Source organism: Notamacropus eugenii, chromosome 1, assembly GCF_028372415.1.
Source record: "Notamacropus eugenii isolate mMacEug1 chromosome 1, mMacEug1.pri_v2, whole genome shotgun sequence".
In the NCBI taxonomy this organism is placed as follows: domain Eukaryota; kingdom Metazoa; phylum Chordata; class Mammalia; order Diprotodontia; family Macropodidae; genus Notamacropus; species Notamacropus eugenii.
In genome coordinates, this window is record NC_092872.1 from 456020123 (window position 1) to 456045819 (window position 25697).

The following is a 25697-nucleotide window of genomic DNA, read 5'->3' on the forward strand; positions in this document are numbered from 1 at the left end:
CTAGTGTCTGTGATAAAGGCCTCATTTCTAAATATATAGAGAACTGAGTCAAATTTACAAGAATACAAGTCATTCCCCAACTGACAAATGGTCAAAGGATATGAACAGGGAGTTTTCAGAGGAAGAAATTTAAGCTATCTACAGTCATATGAAAAATATATTCTAAATTACTATTGATTAGAGAGATGCAAATCAAAACAACTCTGAGGTACCACATCACTGTTATCAGATTTGCTAACATGACAAAACAGGAAGATGATAAATGTTGGAGAAGATGTGGGAGAGTTGGAACACTAATTCGTTGTTGGTGGAGCTGTGAACTGATCCAGCCATTCTGGAGGGCAATTTGGAACTATGCTCAAAGGGCTACAAAAATGTGCATACCCTTTAACCCAGCAATATTGCTTCTAGGACTGTATCCCCAAGAGATCATAAAAATGGGAAAGGGTCCCACATGTACAAAAATATAGCAGCTCTCTTTTTTGTGGCCAAGAACTAGAAATCAAAGGGATGCCCATTAACTGGAGAATGCTGGACAAGTTTTCGTATATAAATTTAATGGAATGTGTGTGTTCATCCTTCATTGCTGAAGAAGACCATACCATCGGAGAAATAATGACATGACGCACTTGACTTTGTTTTGAGTGAGGGAGGACTGTGCAGGTCACCAGTGTCATTTGTCCTCCAGAACCATCTGAATCCAGTGACCAGATATTCATCAGGATGAGGCATTTGGGGTTCAGTAACTTACCCAAGGTCACACAGCTAGTGAGTGTCAAGTGTCTGAAGTAAGATTTGAACTCAGGCCCTCCTGACTCCTGCACTGGTGCTCTATCCACTGTACCACCTAACTGTCCCAATGGAATACTATTGTGCTATAAGAAATGAGGAACAGGAAGACTTCAGAGAGGCCTAGAAGGACCTATATGAACTGATGCTGAGGAAAGGAGCAGAACCAGGAGAACTTTGTACACAACAACAACCACAGTGTGCGAGGAATTTTTCTGGTCGACTTAGCCCTTCACAGCAATGCACGGACCTAAAAAATTCCCAGTGGACTCTTGAGGCAAAATGCCTTCCACATCCAGAGAAAGAACTATGGAACTGGATTGCAGAATGAAGCAGGCCATTTTCTCTTGTGTTATGTTATGTTTGTTTTGTTTTCATGGTTTCTCCCATTCATTTTAATTCTTCTATGCAACATGACTACAGTGAAAATGTATTTAATAGGAATGTATGCATAGTACCTATATAAGATTGCACACCATCTCTGGAGGGAGGTGGGAGGGAGGGGGAAGGAGGGGAAGTAAGGCGGGAAATCTAAGATATATGGAAGTGATTGTAGAAAACTGAAAAAAAATTAATTTTAATAAATAAATAAATCATTTATTTTTGTTGTTATTTTTGTTTTAGGGAGGAAATTAGGATTAAGTGATTTGTGGAGGGTCACATAGCTGCTAAGTGTCTGTGACTGGATTTGAACTCAGGTCCTCATGAATCCAGGGCCAGCTCTCTATCTACTATGCCACCTGGCTGATCCAAGTAAATGATTTAGACATAAAGGATGATATCATAAGTAAATTAGGTAAGTATGGAAAACTTTACTTGCCAGACCTATGGATAAGGGAAGAGTTTATGACCAGACAAGAGATGAAGAGGATCATAGGACATAAAATGCACAATTTTGATCACATGAAATTAAATCTTTTTGGCACAAAGTCAATGGAGCCAAAATGAGAAGAAAAACAGGAAACTGGGAAAAAATTTTGTATAATATGTTTCTCTGAAAAGGCCTCATTTCTCAAATATATAGACATCAGAATCAAATTTATAAAAATAAGTGCCATTCTCTAGTTGACAAATGGTCTAAGTGTATGAAATAGAGCTTTTTCAGAAGAAATTAAGTCTATAGTCATATGAAAACATGCTCTAAATCATTATTGGTTAGAGAAATGCAAATTAAAACAACTCTGAAGTACCACCTCATGCCTATTAGATTGGCTCACATGACAGGAAAAAGAAATGACAAATGCTGGAGGACAAGTAGGAAAATGGGGACCCTAATGCACTGTTGGTAGAGTTGTCCAGTCATTCTGGAGAACAATTTGTAACTATGCCCAAAGAGCTATAAAATTATGCATACCGTTTGACCTAACAATACCACTACTAGGTCTGTATCCCAAAGAGATGAAAAAGAAAAGAAAAAATCTATACAGAACTATATATGTATATGTGTATATTTATCTATAATAACTCTTTTTGTGGTGGCAAAGAATTAGAAATTGAGGGGATTCCCATTAATTGGGGAATAGCTGAAAAAATTCTGATATGTGATTCTGATAGAAAACTTTTGTGCTGTAAAAAATGATGAGAAGAATGGTTTTAGAAAAAAACCGGGAGGACTTATATGAACTGAAGCAAAGTGAGGTGAGAACATTTTATGCATAACAGCAATATTGTAGTGATAATCCGCTGTTAAAAGATTATCATTATTACTGTGATCAAATATAATAATCCCTAAAAATTCCAAAGGACTCATGGTAAAAAGTGCTAACCACCTCCAGAGAGATGAACTGATGAACTCTGAGTGGAAATTGAAGTCCTTTTTCAAACTTTATTTGTCTTGTCTTTTTTTTTTTTTACAAACATGTTTAATATGGAAATGCTTTACATAATTTCACATGTATAATTGATATCTCTTTACTTGCCTTCTCAATAAAGGGGGAAGGGATGGGGAAGGGAAAAGAATCTGGAATTAAAAATAAAAAAAGAATAAAAAATAAACCATAAAAATTTTAAAAGTTTGCCACTTTCTTTCCTAAGTTACTTCTGCTAATTCTTTCCCCCAGAACTTTTATTTAATTTCTGAAAATCTCTTGCTTTATTTCTTCAAAAGATTCCTAGGGTCCTTGTGGAAAATCCATTTTGCCTTTGAATTTCAGATTGCCATTGTTAAGGAGTTACTTTTTTTTGGAGGATCTTTGAATTTGCATTAAATTTTGATGCTGGTTGACATTTTCTTTGATTTACTCATCTCTCAAGTTTTAGATCTTGAATTGGGGCTTTATGTCAGTCAGGTGCTCCTTCCTGCTGTGTTTTTGTGTACAGCTGATAGAATTGATAGGTCTTATTTGGACTTGCCTTGGGTCCCCTGAGTTCTTGTGTTGACCTCTACCTCTTTGGGTTAACCCCTTCTCTATATCTTTGAAATTCAGGAACTTAATCTAGGACCTGTCTTATATCTTAGAACAAAGTTTTAAGGGTCTCTGAGGCCTTGGACCTGAGCTATACGGTCTGATTATTGTGGCATGATTGTGCTGGTCTCTGTTCATTGGCAGCCGCTGCTTCTTGGGACTTTCAAGTTCCCCACCCTGGGGCTTCCTGATAACTCTGGGACTTTTTGATTATCCTAGGCCTTTCTCAGTGTAACCATCTGTTCTTGTTGCTTCTAAACACAAATCCTTGTTAGGTTGTACTCATACTCACTTTGCTAGAAATGCATGCCCTCATATAGCCTGTGGAATTTTGGATTACTTTTATGCAGTTCTGGGGTAAAAGAAGTCTCCTGACTCCCATTCCAGAACTTTTTCTATTGTATTATATAAATAGTCAAAACTTACAAAGAGTATCAAAGAAAATAAGCAGAATTATTAAAATACAAAAGCTGGGAGATATCCTATAGATTTTCTGGTTTAATTTCATTATTTTTTTGATGAATACACTATAGTATATATAGAGTGTAGCCCCAAAAGAGTCATTTGTTCTATGTCACACAGGTAACAGAATTCTAAATGGGGCCTTGAACCCAGATAAAGCAAATACTACTATTTTAAAGCTTCCAACACATGAAGATGCATGGAACAGTTTAAAGATACCTGGTCTTGGAATCCAGGACCATGATTTCTAGTCCTGATTCTGCCACTAACCAATATGGGCAAGAAGTCATTTCCTCTCTATGGACCTTCATTTGCTTAACTGAAAAATAAGGAGTCAGCCAATGAGGCTAGTATAGATGCTCTCTAAGACACCTTCTGATTATATGACTAAGTTAAACATAAGGGCCTGGTCCTTTTTAAACTTTAATAAGCCAATCTTACATATAACCTGAGGAAAAGATAAAAGTCCACTCCATAACTTCACATTTCTGGATTTTCTGTATATGCCTACTAGGATCATAGCAACATTGGGCAGCAAGGTATTGTGACCACCAAATGGAAAGGAACTCAGAAAATGGAGATTAAGTTATAAGGAAGTACAAAACATCTCTTTTCAATGATTTAGGCTTGGTGTTAACCATTCCACAGTGGTTCAAATGGTCAGAGAAACATTTCTTGAATTCCATCTTGAAAACCAGAAGGCAGGAGGGTCTGCCCAACAGGAGGGCAACTGGAAAAGAAAGAAGAGTTAAAAGAAGGAAGAAAGGTGCAAAAAGTTCTAATCAGAGATTTCAAGTCCATACCGACCAGTCCCCATCAGTTTAATAGAGACTTCACAACTATTAGCTAGCTACAAGGCTGACTAAAAGAAAAAAAAAATCAGATTATTTTTCTAGAATTCAAATATTTTTGCCTCTTGTAGAATTTCATATAATAATGTTATTTTCCCCCTTTTGATTATTATGAACTCTATAAAAAGACAGCATTTCTTTAGATAAAGATGGGAAAAACAGGACTGTACATAAATGTGTGAATTTCTTCTATTTATATCTGAGAATTTTTCTTTTGTACATTTTAAATTTTAAAAATTTCCAACACTGGGGGCGGAGCCAAGATGGCGGAGTGAAAGCAACGACTCACCTAAGCTCCTGGAGAAACTCCTTTGGATATTTCTGGGGGGAGAGTCTGACCAGACTTTGGAGGTGTAGAATCCAGTGGGAGACGGACTTTGACAGATTCGGAGCCCAGGCTGGACTGGAGGGTCCACGGGAGGGATCTGTTCCGCAGGGGTAAGAGCCCGGCGCACAGCGCAGGGCGGTCGGCGCGGCAGGGCGGAGGCGACCCGAGGGGCCCGAGAGTGGCGGGCGAGACCAGCGGAGCAGGAGATAAGCCAGGCCGAGCCAACGATATCAGCGCAACAGCCTTTGAAATCTTCAGCCTAAAGACGGGACTTCAGTGGCTCACTACTTGAACATCCAGAAGCTGGGATGCCGGAGTGATCAGTAAGTGCTCTCCCCTCCCCCCCGATGACCGTGAGGGAACCATAAAATTCTTCCCCAGATTGATCCTGGATCAGTGGGAGCAGCAGAAAGGGGCGAGTGGTCTCGTAACACCAGAGGCTGGAGAGGTGGCAAAGGGGGATCCTTCCTACCGTGGTGGAGGCTGTCTGGAGGGACAGACGACCCAGGGCAGAGAAAAATTCGCACTGAGACCCAAGCAAGCCTCAGCCCGGGAGACGAGCCCCAGGAGGGGCGGGAACACGCATTAGCCTCTAGGCGTGCCCCAGCCCTCCAGGGGAAAAGGGAAGACAATAGGGAAGCTGGGATCACCATCCCCCTGGACCTTGCCTTTGCCTCAGGCCAGCTGAGGAGATAGCCTGAGACCAGACCACACCTCCCACACACCTATCAAGCTAAACCCAGGGTTGATCTGGGAAACAACAACAACAACAAAAAAAAAAGCCTGCTTTTAGCCTAGACAAACATCAACTCAACTTAAAAGATCTGTATCTTCTGACTGAAAGAACCAAAAGCTACAACACTCAGCCAACATCATGAATCGGAAAAAGCAGACGAAAAGTGAAAAAACCATAGAATCTTTCTATGGGGATAAGGACCAAAACACAAACACCAAAGAGGTCAGAGCTGAGACTGTACTTCCATCTGAAACCTCAGATGGGACTATGAATTTCTCGCAAGCACAACTAGATTACCTGGAACGTCTGAAGAAGGATATAAAAGAAAAACTGGCCAATGATTTTAAAACCATAAAAAAAGAATTCACTGATGAGAACATCAATCTGAAAAAGAAAATTGAAGAAATGGAAAAGGAAGTTCAAAAATTAACTGGAGAGAATAATTCCCTAAAAGGAAGAGTTAATCAAACGGAAAAGGAAACTCAAAACCTAATAGGGAAAATTGATCAGATGGAAAAGGAAACCCAAAACCTAACTGGGAAAATTGGTCGAATGGAAAAAGAAGTACAAAAATTAAATGGAGAAAATAGCTCCTTAAAGGGAAAAATTGGCCAGATGGAAAAGGAGATGCGAAAGCTAACTGAAGAAAACAATACGATCAAGATTAGAATTGGGCAAGTAGAAACTAATGACTCAATGAGGCAACAAGAGTCAGTCAAACAAAATCTAAAGAATGAAAAGATGGAAGAAAATCTAAAATATTTAATTGGAAAAACAACTGACCTGGAAAATAGATCCAGGAGAGAAAATCTAAGAATTATTGGCCTGCCAGAAACCCATGATGAAGAAAAGAGTCTGGACAATATCTTCCAGGAAATCATCAAGGAAAACTGCCCAGAAGTACTAGACTCAGAGGGCAAAATAGTCATCGAAAGAATCCACCGTTCCCCACCGGAAAGGGATCCCAAACTCAAAACCCCAAGAAATATAGTTGCCAAATTCCAGAGCTATCAAGTGAAGGAGAAAATACTACAAGCAGCCAGAAAGAAACAATTTAAATATCAAGGTCACACAGTCAGGATCACACAGGACCTTGCAGCTTCTACATTAAAAGATCGAAAGAATTGGAACCCAATATTCCGTAAGGCAAAGGAGTTGGGACTCCAACCGAGGATCAACTACCCAGCAAAGTTCAGCATAACATTTCAGGCAAGGAGAAAGTCATTCAACGAAATAAGGGATTTCCAGAGCTTCCTGACCAAAACACCAGAACTCAATAGACAATTTGATCTTCAAATGCAGGTCTCCAGAGAATCATAAAAAGGTAAACAGAGGGGAAAAAACAAAAACAAAAACTTGCAACTCAATTAGGGCAATCTGTTTACCTCCCTGTAAGGGAAGATGATACCTGTTAATCTTGAGAACTGTGCAGCTATTATGATAAAAGGGATATATGTAGAGGGAACGGGCATAAAGTAAATGATGTCATGGCAAAAATATGATTTAAGTATGAGAAGGGATTGTAATAGGAGGTGTGGAAAGGGGGAAGCAGAAAATGGCAAATTATATCACAGGAAGAAGTACAAAACCATAGTAGAGGGAAGGAGGGGAGGGAGATGAGCATTGTTTGAGAGGTACTCTCATCTGATTTGTTCAAAGGAGGGAACAATAACCTTAAGCAGATAATCCTAACTAGCTATATAGGTAGTAGGAGGGGAAGGGGGAAGAAAGGGGAGGGTGGCTAAAAGGGAGGAAAGAAGCAATAAGAGTAAAGGGGACCAAAAGGGAGGGGGGCTAAAAGAAGGAGGGAAAGGCTGCAGGAGGAGGGGGAGAAAAGTGAATACTATTGAGGAGGGGAAGGGAGACGGGAGAGTTAAAAGCATAAATGGTGGGAAAGAGGGTGGAGGGAAATACACAGATTGTAATCATAACTGTGAATGTGAATGGGATGAACTCTCCCATAAAACGGAGACGGATAGCAGAATGGATTAAAAGCCATAATCCAACAATATGCTGCTTACAAGAAACACATTTGAAACGGGGGGATACACATAGGATAAAGGTCAAAGGATGGAGCAGAATATATTGTGCTTCAGCTCATGTAAGAAAGGCAGGAGTAGCAATCCTAATCTCAGACAAAGCAAAAGCAGAAATAGATCTAATCAAAAGGGATAAGGATGGAAACTATATCCTACTAAAAGGCACCATAGACAATGAAGCAATATCATTACTAAACATGTATGCTCCAAGTGGTATAGCATCCAGATTCTTAGAGGAGAGGTTGGGGGAGTTGAAGGAAGAAATTGATAGCAAAACTATACTAGTGGGGGACCTCAACCTCCCCCTCTCTGAACTCGATAAATCCAACCTTAAAATAAACAAGAAAGAGGTTAAGGAGGTAAATAAAACTCTGGATAAGGTAGATATGATAGATCTTTGGAGAAAATTAAATGGGAATAGAAAGGAATATACCTTTTTCTCAGCGGTACATGGAACATTTACAAAAATTGACCATGTACTAGGACATAAAAATCTCACAATCCAGTGCAGAAAGGTAGAGATAATCAATGCATCCTTTTCAGATCATAATGCATTAAAAATTACATGTAATAAAAGGCCATGGAAAGAGAAACCAAAAATCAATTGGAAACTAAATAATCTAATTCTAAAGAAGGATTGGGTTAAAGAAGAAATCATAGAAACAATCAACAACTTCATTCAAGAGAATGACAATAGTGAGACAACGTACCAAAACTTATGGGACACTGCAAAAGCAGTTATTAGGGGAAGTTTTATATCTCTGAATGCTTACATAAATAAAATAGAGAAAGAGGAGATCAATGACTTAGGCTTGCAGTTGAAAAAGCTAGAAAAAGAACAAATTGAAAATCCCCAAGTAAATACCAAATTAGAAATACTGAAAACCAAAGGAGAGATTAATAAAATTGAAATAAAGAAAACTATTGAATTAATAAATAAAACCAATAGTTGGTTTTATGAAAAAACTAATAAAATTGATAAACCTTTGGTTAATCTGATCAAAAAAAAGAAAGAAGAAAACCAAATTACTAACATTAAAAATGAAAGGGGTGAACTCACCTCCAATGAGGAGGAAATTAAAACAATAATTAGAAACTACTTTGCCCAACTTTATGCCCACAAATTCGATAATCTAAACGAGATGGATGAATATTTTAAAAAATACAAATTGCCCAGATTAACAGAAGAGGAAGTTGAATACTTAAACAACCCCATCTCAGAAAAAGAAATTGAACAAGCCATCAATGAACTCCCTAGGAAAAAATCTCCAGGGCCAGATGGATTCACAAGTGAATTCTATCAAACATTTAAAGAACAGTTAATTCCAATACTACATACACTATTCTTGAAAATTGGGGAAGAAGGAGTCCTCCCAAATTCTTTCTATGATACAAATATGGTTTTGATACCCAAACCAGGAAGAGACAAAACAGAGAAAGAAAATTATAGACCAATTTCCCTAATGAATATAGATGCAAAAATTTTAAATAAGATTTTAGCAAAACGAATACAGCATCTAATCACGAGATTAATACATTATGATCAGGTAGGATTCATACCAGGACTACAGGGCTGGTTCAATATTAGGAAAACTATTAGCATTATCGACCACATCAACAACAAAGCTAACAAAAACCACATGATTATCTCAATAGATGCAGAAAAAGCTTTTGACAAAATACAACATCCATTCCTACTAAAAACATTGGAGAATGTAGGAATAAAGGGAACTTTCCATAAAATAATAAGCAGTATCTATCTAAAACCTTCAGCAAGCATTATATGCAATGGGGATAAGCTAGATGCATTCCCAATAAGATCAGGGGTGAAACAAGGTTGTCCATTATCACCACTATTATTCAATATGGTACTAGAAATGTTAGCTGTAGCAATTAGACAAGATAAAGATATTCAAGGAATTAGAATAGCCAAAGAAGAAACTAAGTTATCACTCTTTGCAGATGATATGATGATTTACCTAGAGAATCCCAGAGATTCAAGTAAAAAATTACTTGAATTAATAAACAACTTTGGCAAAGTTGCAGGGTACAAAATAAACCCACACAAATCCTCTGCATTCCTATATATTAGCAACAAAGTTCAACAGCAAGAGATAGAAAGAGAAATCCCATTTAAAGTTAGGGTAGACAGTATAAAATACTTAGGAGTCTACCTGCCAAAACAAACCCAGGGACTATATGAACACAATTACAAGACACTTTTTGCACAAATAAACTCAGATTTAAGTAAGTGGAAAAACATTAGTTGCTCATGGGTAGGCCGTGCTAATATAATAAAAATGACAATTCTACCCAAATTAATATACTTATTTAGTGCCATACCAATTAAACTATCAGACAAATACTTTCTAGAGCTGGATAAAATAATATCAAAATTCATTTGGAAAAACAAAAGGTCCAGAATATCAAAGGGACTAATGAAAAGAAATGCTTGGGAAGGTGGCCTAGCGCTACCAGACCTTAAACTGTACTATAAAGCAGCAATTATCAAAACCACTTGGTATTGGCTAAGAAACAGAGAGGTAGACAAGTGGAATAGACTTGGCACTCAAGATGCAGTAGGCAAGGAATATAGCAACCTTCTGTTTGATAAACCCAAGGACCCCAGCTTCTGGGATAAGAACTCATTGTTTGACAAAAATTGCTGGGAAAACTGGATAACAGTGTGGCGGAAATTAGGCATAGACCCATACCTGACACCGTACACAAGAATAAAGTCCAAATGGGTACATGATTTAGGTATAAAGATTGATACCATGAATAAACTGGAGAAGCAAGGAATAGTGTATTTATCAGATCTATGGAGAAGGGAAGAATTCTTTACTAAAGAAGAGATAGAATGCATTATGAAATGCAAAATGGATAACTTTGAGTACATTAAACTGAGAAGTTTTTGCACAACCAAACCCAATGCAACCAAAATCCAGAGGGATGTAGTAAATTGGGAAAAAATTTTTACAGCTAAGCTCGGGGATAAAGGCCTCATTTCTAGAATATATAGAGAACTGACCCAAATGTATAATCATACAAGTCATTCCCCAATTGATAAATGGTCAAAGGATATGAACAGGCAATTTTCAGAGGAAGAAATTAAAGCTATCTATAATCATATGAAAAAATGCTCTAAATCACTATTGGTTAGAGAGATGCAAATCAAAACAACTCTGAGGTACCACATCACACCTATAAGATTGGCAAACATGACAGAACAAGAAAATGATAAATGCTGGAGAGGATGTGGGAGAGTTGGAACACTAATTCATTGTTGGTGGAGCTGTGAGCGCATCCAACCATTCTGGAGAGCAATTTGGAACTATGCCCAAAGGGCTACAAAAATGTGCATACCCTTTGACCCAGCAATATCGCTACTAGGACTATATCCCCAAGAGATCATAAAAATGGGAAAGGGTCCCACATGTACAAAAATATTTATAGCAGCACTCTATGTAGTTGCCAAAAACTGGAAGTCAAGGGGATGTCCATCAATTGGGGAATGGCTGAATAAATTATGGTATATGAATGTAATGGAGTACTATTGTGCCATAAGAAATGATGAACAAGAAGACTTCAGAGAGGCCTGGAAGGACTTATATGACCTGATGCTGAGTGAAAGGAGCAGAACCAGGAGAACTTTATGCACAGCAACAACCACAGTGTGTGAGAGTTTTTTCTGGTAGACTTAGATTTTTGTAATAACACAAGAACTTCTGAAAAAAAAAAAAAATCCCAATGGTGGACCTCAAGGCAAAAAGCCTTCCACACTCAGAGAGAGAAATATGGAAGTCACTCACATAATGTAGCAGATCATGTTTGTGTATGTGTATCTGTTTGTGTATCATGTTCTGATTTGTTATACGGATTCTTTCATTTATCTTAGTCTGACTACATAGCATGACGATAGTGAAAATATACTCAATAGGAAAGTATATGTAGAATCTATACAGAATTGTATGCAGTCGTGGGGAGGGAGGGAGGTAGTGGGGGGTGGGTGGGGAGGGATAAAATCGCAATTGTATGGCAGTGATTGTTAAACATTAAAAAAAAATAAAAAAATTAATAAAAAAAAAAAAAAAAAAAAAATTTCCAACACTTCCCTGATTTTCTAGTGTTCCTTTTTGAACTTCTTCGGATCTCTTCTGATTATTTTCATAATAATTCTTTGATACTCCTTTCATTAATTTAAAAAAACCTTTTATTAATTTTTAGCATTGCTATTACTATTCTTCCATTTAACCCAAGCCCTCATATCCTCCAAAAAAGAAAAAGCTCTCTCACATAAAAAATAACCATGGTCACACACAAAACAAATCCATACTTTGGCTGTCTGGAAACATACTCATTCTGTGTCTTTTCTAGTCCGTCAACTCCCCACCAAGAAGCAGGAGACATGCTTCATCATAAGTCTCCTGGGGTGATATTACATTGATCATAGCACTTAAATCTTTCACAGTTATTTTCCTTTAGAACAGAGGTTAGAAAACTGTGGCCTATGTGCCATATAAAATCAAGTGGTGAACTGAATTTGACCTGTAGGTTGTAGTTTGTCAGTTTCTGCTTTAGAATATTATACTCACGAAAACTGCTTTCTGGTTCTGTTTACTTCACTCTGAATCATTTCATGCAAATCTTTCCAGAATTCTCTGAATTCATCCCTTTAGTCATTTTCTTACAGGCTATTACATGCATATAGCTTAATTTGTCCACCATTCTATATTTGATGAACACCTACTTTGTTTCCAGTTTCTTGCTACAACAAAAATGTTGCTATAAATATTTTTTAAAGATATAGATCTTTTTCCTTTTTCTTTCTTTTTTTTGGGGGTGTGTGCATGGTTCAATGATTTTAGATATAATGACAAATTGCTTTCCAGAATGGTTGGATCATTTCATAGCTTCACAAAGAGGGCATTAATGTCCTTGTAATTCCAGAGGCCCCACAATAAAGGCCATTGTCCTCCTTGGTCATCATTTTCCATCTGATGAAAGTAAGGTGGGCCCTCATAGTTGTTTTAACTAACATGTCTCTTATTATTAGTGATATGGCATATTTTTCCATATTGTCTCAATATCTTTTCTTCTTTTGCTTGCCTCTTGTTTATATACTTTTACCATTTACTAATTAGGTTGTTCCTTCTGTGCTTGTATTTTTATCAGAGAAATTTGTTATAATTATTTTCAAGTTGTTTTCCTTCTAATTTTTACAATTATATGCAATCAATGTTTTTATATGTAATTTTCAATTTTATGTAATCAAAATTGTCTACTTAATTTCCTGTGATCCTTTCTATTTTTTGATTGGTCAAGAATTCTTCCTTTTTCTATTGTTATGACAGTTATCTTCTTCCCTGAAACTCTAATTTGTTTAGGATGTGATATTTTATATCTAGGTCACTATTTGAAGTTTGTGGTGGTGCATGGTATGAGATGATGATCGAAACCTAATTTCTGTCACACTATTTTTCAGCTTTCCTGGAAGTTTTTGTTCTTTTCGTTTTTCAAATAGGGAATGCTTAGTGCAAACTATGCCATTGTGTTTGGTTCTGGTTATTGGTTCATTGGTTAATTTAATATTTTAAAATTGGGGCCAAATTGTTTTTGATGATTATTCCTTGGTAATATGGTTTGAGGTGTGGTGCTGCTAGCCCCACTATCTTCCTACTCTTTCTATTATTTACCTTGAAATTAATCATATTTTGTTTCTCAGATGAATTCTGTTATTATTTTGATAGTTTGGTATGACACTGAATCTGTAAATTAATTTATGTAGTATTGTAATGTTTATTATGTTGGCATGGTTCAACCATGAACAGTTAATTTAGATAATCCAGTTATTTAGTTTTGTCTTTATTTCTGTAAAAAGTGTTTTGTAGTTGTCTTCATATAATTCCTCAGTGTCTTAGTAGTTGAGCTCCCAAATATTTCGTGTATTCTGTAGTTATTTTTAATAGAATTGTTGTTCCCATCTCTTCCTGTTAGGTTTTTAATATAATGTAAAGAAAAACTAGTGATTTTTGAGAGATTATTTTACATACAACTACTGTACTGAAGCTAGTGTTTGTTTTTATTGATTCTTATTGACTTCCAGATCTCTCCTGATTATTTTTATAATAATTCTTTGATACCTTCTTCATTATTTTTTCAAAAAAATTTTTATTAAAATTTGCTAATTAAATAATTACTAATTAACTAATCAATTAATCAAATGACATTAATATAATAGTAGTAAACTGTTATATGCAAAAAAATTTTGTTTCCTCTTTATGATTATTTCTTGAATTTCTTTTACTTCCTCATCTTATTGTTGCAGTTACCATTTCTTGAAATACATCAAATAATACTTACAACAATGAGTATTCTTATTTTATCTTATTGGAAAAGCCTCTAATACTTTTCCATTACAGATAATCTACTCGAAATACTATTTGCCTTACTAAGCAGAGGTCCATTTGTTCCTATTGTTTTTAAAGTTTTGAAAAAACACAAATGGGTATTATATTTTGTTAATACCTTTTCTATATCAATTGATGTCATATTTCTATTTTTCTTGTTAAAAATATGATCTATTATAGTCACAATTTTCTTAATATTAAAATAACCCTCCTTTGTATGAATCCAACTTATTTATAGTATACAGTATTTTTAATCTATTGTTATAACTTCTTTGCTGATATTTTATTCAATATCTTTGCTTTGATTCATTAGAGATGTTCTATAGTATTCTTTCTCCATTTTCTTTCTCCGTAGTTTAGAATCAGGACCATATTTGTGTAATAGAAAGGGTGTACTAAGATGCTTGCTTCCTCCTCTCTCCCTCCTTCCCTTCCTTCCTTCCTTCCTTCCTTCCTTCCTTCCTTCCTTCCTTCCTTCCTTCCTTCCTTCCTTCCTTCCTTCCTTCTTTTCATTCTTTCTCTTTTTCCAAACCATTTATTATTAAAGTTAATTGTTCCTTGAATATTTGATATAATCCACTTGTAAATCTACTTTGTCTTGAGTTTTTTTCCCTTTGGCAGTTCCCTTAGAGTTAATTTAATTCCACCCCCCTCTCCACAGAAATTGGTTTATTTAAATTCTCTATTTTTTATTCTCTTAACCTGGTCATTTTGCATTTTCATAAAAATTCATCCATCTCATTTAAGCTATCACTTTTGTTAGCACAATAATTTCTAGTAGCATCATTCATTTTCTCTTAATGTGTTATGAATTATCTTTGTTCATTTTAGCTATGGGAAAATTTTTGATAAGCTTTATTCAATTAACTAAAGGTTTGCAACTTTATTGCTTTTTAGAAATTAAAATACAGCTTTGTTTTATCAATCTAACTTTTTTCTTGTTATTGTTTTTCATTTTCAACCTTTTTTCTTCGGTGTTTATATTTTGTGTGTTGGCTGATGCTTTGAGATTGGTTGCTTTTCTAATATTTTAGTTGTTTTTCATTTCTTTGATTTTCTTTCTTTTTTTCATTAATAAAATAATTTTCCTTTGAGAATGGCTTTGACTGCAGCCTGAAATTTTTGTTACAATGTCTCATTGTTTTAATTTTCTTTAATGACATTATCTATTGTTTCTATGATTTACTATCATATACATCAATTCTTAGTATATAGGAATTCATTTTCCATATAAATTTTAATCTTTTCAAGTGCTCTTTATTGATTATGATTTTTATTCAATTGTGTTCAGTAAATTCTATCTATCTATCTATCTATCTATCTATCTATCTATCTATCTATCTATCTATCTATCTACCTATCTATCTATACTTATCTATGTGTGTATTCTTGAAATTTTAGGAGATTTTTATGCCTTAGCAAGTGTCATCTTTTATGAAGGTGACATGTACAACTGGGGAATATGTATATTTTTTTCCTCTTCACATTCATTAATTGCCAGAGATTTATCATATTAAATTTCTCCAAAATTTATTCAGGTCTTTAACTTCTTTCTTACTTATGTTTTTCTTAGATTTACCTAGATCTTAAAGAGGCAGATGGAAATTGTCAACTATTTTAGTTTTTATTGTCTCTTTTCTGTAATTTGATCAACTTTTCCTGTAAGGAGCTGGACACTATGCCATTTAGTGTCTATTTGTTTATCTATCTCTTCATATCTATTTGAATAGATAGTCTTGATATTTCTTATTATCTATGGAACCTTTTAGCATAATGTAGTTTTCCTTCTTTTCTCTTTAACCATGTTTACTTTTACTGTTTTTTTTTAGAGTAAAGCCACAAGTGCTCATTAAAAAACAATCATCATAAGTATAATTTTTTTCTCTAGACCCTCAGATTGACAGTGTGGATTCTAACATTTCAAAATTTTTTCTTGTAAACAACATTGTTGGATTCTGCTTCCTAATTCTTTATTTCTACCCTCTTTCATTTTATAGGTGAGTTCATTTTATGTTTGTTCATAGTTATAATGGTCAATTCTGTAATTCTCTCCATTATAACTGTTCATATTTGTTCCTCCTTACAAAGAAGAAGGAGGTAGAGAAAGAGAAGGAATGAATTGAAGGAGTATCCTCCTCCTCTTCCATCTTTCCTTTCTTGACCAAATCCAGACCTCTATCTGTGCATCTTAAAATTTATTTATCTTGTTAAATCCACCTTCTATGATCAACTCTCCAAAACTGAAGTTTATTTTGCTTGTGACTATTTCCTCTTCAGCTCTGTTCTTTCTTTCTTTCTCTCTCTCTCTCTCTCTCTCTCTCTCTCTCTCTCTCTCTCTCTCTCTCTCTCTCTCTCTCTCTCTCTTTCTCTCTCTGTCTCTCTCTCTCTGTCTCTCTCTCTGTCTCTCTCTCTCCTCCTCCTCCTCTCTCTCCCATCCTCCTGTCTCTCCCTCCTTTCCCCATTTCCTTACCTGTTTCCTTGTTGAGCTCTGTATATTTCTATATCAAACTCTGTATGTACTTTTGTTCCATTGTCTTCTCTGTAGTCTTGATGCAATTGACTCTACTGATCTGAATAGGTTGGTTAATATTAGATCATAACCTTTGCCTCAATCTTTGGATTTACTCTCCTAGTATTCCCCTATGTCCTCTAATCTAGTCTGCTCTTTGTCTTTACCTTACATCATCCCCAGTAGAGAATTGTTTTTATCCTTTCATATTCCCTGATCACTTTGGTCCCATGACTCTGATACTCTCTCTCCTAATTTCCATTGCTTGTACCTGGGTACTGAGTTGACACTGTGGCTCTCAGCTTTTGGAAAAATGCACAGCTAGACCTCATCTCCCTATGCAATGACCCTCCTTCTTCTGTAGGCTAAAACCAAGATCTGGCTTTGGGTCCTTAATTATTGGAGTTTGTACTGGCTCTCTTGTGTGAAGTGCTTCCTGGCTCCAGTTCCATTTGGGGAGCTCACATAAGCTTTCTTGTCATGGCTTTTTCCACCTTCTCAGACTTCCACATTTGTTTGGGCTGTCACTGGCTTCCTTCATGCAGCTTCTTTCTCCACCTCTACACTAATCTTTCTGTGGGGTTCTGAATTAGATGACGGCTTGTACTTCTGGGTTTTTTGTTTTGTTCTACTTCATCATTTGCCTTTTGGGGCACTTTCAGACATATGCTGGGGTCTGTGTGGTAATATTGAGCTACTGTATCCTCTTTCATACTATCATCTTAACCATGAATTACTACAGCCTTTATCTAAGACTGTAATACCCTCTGTCCAGTTTTAAGTTTTCATGTGATACTAGACTTCACTTAACTGCCACCTCTTACAAGAGACCTTTCTTGATTCCTGTAATTGTAAGTGTCATCCCATTTTTTTTTTTGTATTTATTATATATTTGAATGAAGGCTGGATTGGTGAATGAATTCACTTGAGCCAGGGAGATCATCCAGGATGCTTTTGCATTCAGGTGTGAGATGATATTTATTTGATTTTTCGTGATTTTTCTCCCCAGTAGAATGTAAACAGCTTAAGAGTAGGAAGTGATTCATTTTTTTTCTTTGAGTTCAAGTACCTAGCACAGTGATTGGCATGTAGTAGGCAATTAATAAATGCTTGATGAATTTAACTGAATCAAAATAGTGACACAGAGAAATTCTCCAGAAGAGGACTATCCTGGTTCAGCAGTACCTGGAGAACTGCAACTTCATGGGAACCATGCACTGCTGCCAGTCAGGCCAGACTTCCCTTTCATTATGGCTGCACAAAGAGGCCAAGGTCTCCCAGTGCATCCTGGATCATCTCCAGTCATTCTGAGAAATATAAGGTCACGGGATTCAGATGACTCTGGAGGAGAAGTGATGCTGGTGACCTGCACAGCCCTCCCTCACTCAAAACAAAGTCAAGTACAAGTCATGTCATCATTTCTCTGATGGCACGGTCTTCTTTGGCAACAAAGGATGAACATGAGCAACAAAGATGCCTGTGTAGAAAGCATGGCACAGGTCCCACTCCTTTCTGTAAACTCTGCTGCTTATAAGAAAGACAAAAGTTCACCCTTAGACTCTAAGGGAGGTTGGAGCTACAAGGTGAGTGTGTTGAATGGAAGCAATTGAAGGGAGGTGTCTTGATGAGTAAAACAGTGTAATCGTTTACCTGTGGAACCCATCAAATTTTCCTCCATTTATGGTTTGTGCTGGAGCTCTTTTTCTGGCAACAAGACACATATTTAGCTTCTCTGGTAGGGGCTGGTATTTCTCTGTTTTTGCAATCTCACACACACCACCCTTCTATCCACTGACACATCCACTGCCATACTGGAATCCCTCATCACCTTGTTCCTTTTGCAATTATACTCTGATTGATCAGGGTCTGGCACATAGTGGGTGCTTAATAAATATTAGTGGATTAATTAATTAATCAGCCTCCCCATATTCATATTCCAGTTCTTTCTCCACTCAGATATTAAAGTACAGGTTTCATCATATAACCCCTCCTTCCATTCAATAGATACCAGTGACTTCCTATTACCTCCAGGATCAAATATAAAATCCATCCACTGTTTGACTCTTAAAGTTCTTTATAATCTGTCTCTTTTCCTACTTTTCCAGTCATTTTTACACCTTACGTACCCCCATGCCCTACTTGGTGATGCAGTGACATCAGCCTTCTTGCTGTTCCTTGTAAAAGTCACTCCATCTCCTGAATGTGTTTTCTTTGGCTGTTCCCAATATCTGGGCAGCTCTCAACTTCCTTCTCTCTGCCTCCTGGCCTCGTTAAAGTTTCAGTTCCAATCCTATCTTCTGTAATAAGTCTTTCCTGGTCCCTTTAAATCTAGTCCCTTCCCTCTGCAGTTACTTCAAACTTATCTTATTTATATCTCATTTGTACGTAATTGTCTGCATGTTTTCTCCCACATTAGAGAAAATTTTTGCCTTTCTTTGTATCCTCAGGGTTTAGCACGGTGATTGGCACATGGTAAGTACTTAATAAATGCCAATTGACTTGACTTGAGTTTTTTATATCTCTGGTCACCATTGTTCATGTATATAATTGCTAACCCAGCCTGCAGAAGTTGGGTGCCTTTGATGCCTACTAATAATTCCTTGTTGAATTTTTCCTTTCCCTAGTAAAGCAGATTTGGGAGTAGATTATAACCTGGGATGTGGAAGGAAAGCAGAAAATTCAGGGAAGGAAGAGAGGTTGGTTGGTTTTATCATTTTGCTCTGATGGAGAAATTGCCAGGGGCAGGCACCATATGTCACAACCTCTAACCTATTCCAGTCATGTTCCTAGACTGTCCAGCTGTTCTAGTCATAATTATTGAAACTAAGTCCCAGGGAACTTTGTGGTTTTGGAAATACTCTGGTCTCTTTAGATCTTTACTACTGTTGTTATAGCTGATTAGGACCCTGGCAGCCTTCTGTTGGTCTCTTGAAAACTGCTGTAATTCTCATTCATCATGGAGATGGGCCAGCTGCTTGAGAGCCGCGCTTCAGGAAGACAGGGCTCTTTCTGTGATAGCTGCTCTTTGCTGATTCTGACCTTGGTGAGTCTAGATCTCAAAGCTAAAGGTATTGATGTTTGCACCACACCCACTAGCATATAAAATAGTATCCTTTTCACAATGGGGCAATCTATTTTCATTTTGTATCCTTGACCTATAATCCATATTGGTTTGTCTATACTGGGTTCTGAACCTAGGAATGGAAGGGGCAACCTGTCTGTCATTTTCTGTGTGTACCTTACCATATTGCCAAAAACAATTATTCCCTGAAGATTTCATGATAAGTACATCTCTAAATGCATTTTTATTGTATTCCAATGCATCCTGTCTCAAAAATTAGTTTGCCTTTAACTTTCTTAGTCCATTAATAATTCTCTTAGAACATTCAGGGAGTTCATATGTGCCTCACCAGGACAAACGTGTTGTTGATTGAACTTTAGGTGCCCAACTCAGATGGACTTCATTAGAGTTTCATAGATTTAGAACTGCAAAGAACCTCAGAGGCTATCTGGTATAACACCCTCATTTTACAGATGAGGAAACTAAGGAGTCTCACATGTAGCAAGTATCAGAGACAGACCCAGATCCTCTGACTCCAAAGTCACTGTTTTTTGTTATGCTGTTTCATGTTATCTGATTCAATCTCTTCATTGTATAGATAAGGAAATGTAGGCACAGACTAGTGAAGTAACTTGTTCCAGGTCACATGGGGACAGAGTAAGGGTTAGAACCCAGAACCCCTGATTTCAAATTCAACACTTTTTCAATAATTCATCCAACATTCCTTTTCATTTTGTTAACTAAACTGAAGGGTAATCATACCAAACATTTGGAATCATGTTTTATGATCATGTGTTTTAAGACACCTTCAACCAGAAGACAATAAAATAGCCTTCATAATCCAATTACTTTTCACTTAACTCAAAAGTAACCCAAGCATTCCATAAATTGTCATTGCCAATACTGTTTATATAATGACAATTGTGGAACCTTTGGATAGAAGGCTTGAGAATGAACACACATCTTCAGGAACTGGAATTGAAACAAATTCATTGACAGCAGAGAATGTTGGGGTTTTGGTTTTGTTTATTTTTTTGTCTGTCTTTCTGACACATTAGACCAATTATAAATTGGGGAATGGTTCCTCCTGTCTCAAATCCTTCTAGATACTTTTGTCAATTGTATTGGTCTTGGTTTGGTCATTAAGTGAGCTTTTCCTCTTTGTACCTGTTTTCTGATATATAAAATGTGAGTGTTGGGCTAGGGGGTTTCTAAGGCTTTCCCTTGCTCTGAAATGCATGAAAATACAATTGAGAGAGCCTTCTCTCTGTGGTACCCAACCACGTTGCTACCATATGTCTATGCTACTGTCTTGAGCAGCTCAAAAAATAGTAAAAATCACACCACCTTGAACCTAAACTGATTTGGGGAGGGGGAGACAGAAGGATGTATTTTTTTTTACATTGTGGTTAAATAACCACTTGGAATTATTTACAAAATTCTACATTTAGCTTAAACTTACAATATGAGACAGCTGACACAGGTACTCTCCTCCATTAAGAATTCAGTTTGGTTCAATTTATCAAGCACTTTTTAAATACCTAGAGTTCTAAGTCTCAGGTACCATCAATTAGTCCATCAACAACCATTTATTAAACATCTACCAAATGCAGGGCATCATACTAGGCACTGGGAATGCAAATAAAAGCAATGAAACAATCACTATTCTCAAGTTTATATTCTAATGAGGGAGATCAAAAGTACATACATAAATAAATGTAAAGGGAATAAATAAAAATATGTTAAAGCCATCTAAATAGAAGATATAACCCCTGTCCCAAAGCCCATTGGTACTGGACTTTCTCCTTAATGATGGAGATGAAGGCCCTGTCCCTACATTAGGGACAGGAGTGGGATGGAGTTGGTAAGAGGCAAAGGCTTAATTTCTCATTGTGGAACTGGTATAGAGATAAATCATACAGCCAGGGTTCCCCTGGACCCCCAAATGACAAAGCTTGAATATGACCATATCCCCTAGATGAAAAGTATCGAAGGGAGGAGATAGATATACTTCTAGCCCAGTATCCCCTTTCTTTGAGGAGAGCAAAGTAGTGGACTTTGATCCCAACCTCCTATTTTCCCTTTTGGCAAGAATAAAAACTCCCCTTGGAGAAGAACAGAGGAAAAGGAGGTTAGAGATGCCTCTTCTTCCTTCTTTTGAGCCCACATGGACCCTGCTCTACGTATTGGTCCCTCTATTGTTACACAAGGAGAGCATTAGAAATTAGGAGATCAGGAAAATCTTCATGCAGAAGATAGCACCTAAGTTGAGTCTTCAAAGAAGAGAAGAATTCCCTAAGGCAGACAGGTAAAGAGGGAGAGCACTCCAAGCATATGGGACTATTCAACTACGTGCAAAGGCAGGGAGATGGAAGATATAATGGCATATCTAAGGAACAAAGAAAAGGCTAACTTGGTTAGATTGTAGAATGAGGGAAGGAGAGTAATATCCAATGAGACTGGAAAGATAGGTTGGGGACAGGTTGGAAAGGATTTTAAAAGCTAAAGAGAGGAATTTATATTTTATTCTGAAGGTAATAAGATTTGGAGTTGACTGAGTAGGAGAGTGACATGATTAGATCTTCATTTAATGGAAATTATTTTGACATTGGTGTGTTTGATGGACTGGAATAGTGAAAAACTTGAGACAAGGAGACTAATTCTGAGGCTATTGTGATAATCTAGAGAAGAGATGATGAGGTCTGGAACTAAGGTGGTACCTCTACAGTTGGAGAGGAGTAGAATGCAAGAGATGTTGTGGAAGTATAAATATCAAGATTTGGCAAGTTCTTGCATATGTGGAGTAAGGGAAATTGAGGAGTGGAGCATGAAGCTGAGCTTACAAACCTGGTGGACTGGAAGGGTAATGGTACCTTCAACAGAGATATGGACACTGATTGGGAGAGAGAATGTAGGATCTGCAACAGAAGCATGGGGGACACCTACAGTTAGAAGTCACGATGGGGATGATGAGCCAGCAGAGGAGAATGGGAAGAAATGGTCAGAAAGGTAAAGGGAGACTCAGAAGACAGTTGTGTGTGAAAATCTGGAGAGAAGAAGAATATCTAGGATAGGGTGGCCAACAGTGCCAACTGCAGGAAATAGATTGAGAAGAACGAGGACTGAGCAAAGACCACTAGATTTGACAATTAAATAGTCAAGTAGTGGTATTTATTAAGTAATGGTAACTTTGGAGAGGGCAGGTGCAGTTGAGTGATGGGATTAGAAGACAGTTTGCTTGAGCTAGGAATTGGAGATTGAGAGGAAAGGAAGTAGAGTTGATAAGTGAAGATAGTTTTTTTTTTCAAACAATTTGACTGAATAAAGGAGGGTAGATGGGAGGTAATAGCTTGAAGGGATGATAGTGGCTAAAGTAAAATCAATTTTAAAGAATGGGAGGAGACTAAATACTGTGGTACATGAATGTAATGGAATATTACTGCATTGTAGGAAATGATGACTGTGATAAATATAAAGAAGCATGAAAGATCTACGTGAACCAAGGTATAATGAAGTCAGCCCAGTGAAGGAAATAATATACACAATGAGAAAACAATGTAAATGGGAAAACAACTCACAAACGCAAATCAAAAAATAAATGTAACAAAACTATAAAGATGACTAGAAATAGGAGATATAGGAACATAATTTCAACCCACCCCTTCATGGAAGTGGGAAGACAGTAGATATTGCATATTGTACATGTTTTTAGACTTTTTAATGTTTCGATCAGTTGTGATTTTCCCTCTTTTTTTTTTGCATTTAAAATATTATTTGTTGTATAGAATGGGTTTCTGGGAAATGGAAATGGGGGGATACTGGGGAAAAATATGATGGTATAGAAAAACAGAAAACATTAATAAGAATTTATTTTTAAAATGGAAGAAAATGGGGTTTTTGAAAGCAGTATAGAAGCAAGCACTAGATGAGAGAGGTGTGTATATGTGTATGTGTGTGTGTATGTGCTATATATACATACATAAACAAATACATACACACATACACACAAACATACAGATAAGTAAATACAAAATATATCCAAGAAAAAATAAAAATAAATTTTTGTGGGAATGGTAAAATCAGTAACAATGAAGGGGAATAATAAAGACTTCATGAAGGAAGATAGGGATTCCATGAGGTGGAGATATGGATAGAGTAGTTGAGGTATGGGAAACAGACTACAAAGGCACAGCTGAATTATACAAAACTTAGACGTAGTGGTACAAGACCAAGATCATGTCTCTCATCTTTCTATGGCTAATCATACCCAAGATTACTTGGTGACATATCCTTTCTGCATGTATATTGATATGTATGTACTATCTAATTCAGATAATGAGTTGGATTCACAATTCAACAACTATAAAAGAGTTGGATAGATCATCTTTGGAAACTGAAAAATGTCTTTAGTCACACCAAACATCTTTCAGAGCTAGAATCCATTTATTTAACACTAATACTCTACAAGCGATGTTGGGGGACTGAAAGGCTTGAAACACAGCAGTATCATGAATTACAAATGATAATCACACAAAGAGCAATGGAAAAGCATCGTGAGTGTGAACAAACTACAATCTATAAACAGCCTTCAAATAACTAGAGTAGAAGATGTCAGCAGAAGAATGTGCAGAAAAAAAAATAAAGATGAGTTGGTCATTTAGCAAGAGTAAAGGAGAATAAGCAGACAGTCTAAGTATTTCACTGGTCCTCATGAAATAGAGAAAAAGGAAAACAAGGCCCCTAACACACTGAGTGTTTTTCTTGAGGTGAGTTTAAGGGGAACACAGACAAGAGTCATACAGGATGAACAAGTATGGATGGGATGGGATCTACATAATTGGAACAAACATCCAATGTGATGAGATCATGGAGCCATTGTGATACTTGAATATTTCTTTTCAGACTGACTCATCTAATTCTTCTGGGAAGACACTGGGTCCCAGAAATGAACTCTCACTGATTGCCATACCTTTTTGTTTAGAAAAGAATATCACTTCGGTGACTTGCAGAGGATAGATTCCCATAAAGAGACATAAAAAGCAAGGAGATCAATTAAAATGCTACAAAGTAGTCGAGAAGAAAGATAGTAAGGTCCTTGAGGTAGCTGTGCAAGTGGAGAAAAGGATACGAATTGTGCTATGGAGATAGAATCAACAAGACTTGGCATCTGGTTAGATATGGTGCTCATGGGAAAGAATGATGAAGCCATGCTGAATTCAAATTTGGAAACCTAGATGATTGGAGGCATGGGTACCAATGACAAAATTAGGGAATTTAGGAGAAGAAGTGCATGAAGGCAAAAAGAGACCAAGATTCATGTCAGATATGTGGAGTTTGAAATGTCTATAGCACATCCATATAGAGAGATCTAATAGGTTTTGATGATGTGAAACTGGAGGTTAGCAGAAGGAGGAAGTCTAATTATGTAGATCTGAGAGTCACTGGTCTAGAAATGATAAGTGAACACATGAAAGTTGATGAGATCAATGCAAAGAAAGAAAAGCAGAACAGAGCAGAAACTTGGGGAGTATTCATAATTAGGAGGTGGGATGTGATGACAATCCCACAAAAAATGATTGAGGAGATGTCAGACAGGCAAAAGAACCAGGAAAGATCATTCTCATGAAAGTCAGTAGAGGACAGAGTATCCCAAAAGGGCAAAAGGAAATGTTACGGGGAGGTGAAGAAGTATGAGGCTTTAATAAAGGCTATTGGATTTAGCAACAAAGATATCCCTAGTATATTTGAAAATACCAATTTCAATTGAGTCATAGAGTCAAGTAACATTGCAAGGGGTTAAGAAATGAGTGGAAGTTGAGGAAATGGAGGCAATGAGTGTAGTTGTTTTCTCCTTAGGCAATTGTGAGCTCAAGCAAGGTGGGATTTTTGTTTTGTTCTGTTTTTTGGAGTTCAGTTTCCCAGGCTTATGCTGAATTGTAAACATTTGAAGGAATAATCTCCTTTGAACCCTGATAATTCACAACTGGAGCACATCAGATGCTGAGCCAAGTAGGTTTTCATGCCTTTTGGCTCTGAGCCTATTAGTTCAAAGTATATATATATATATTATATATATATATATATATATATATATATATATATATATA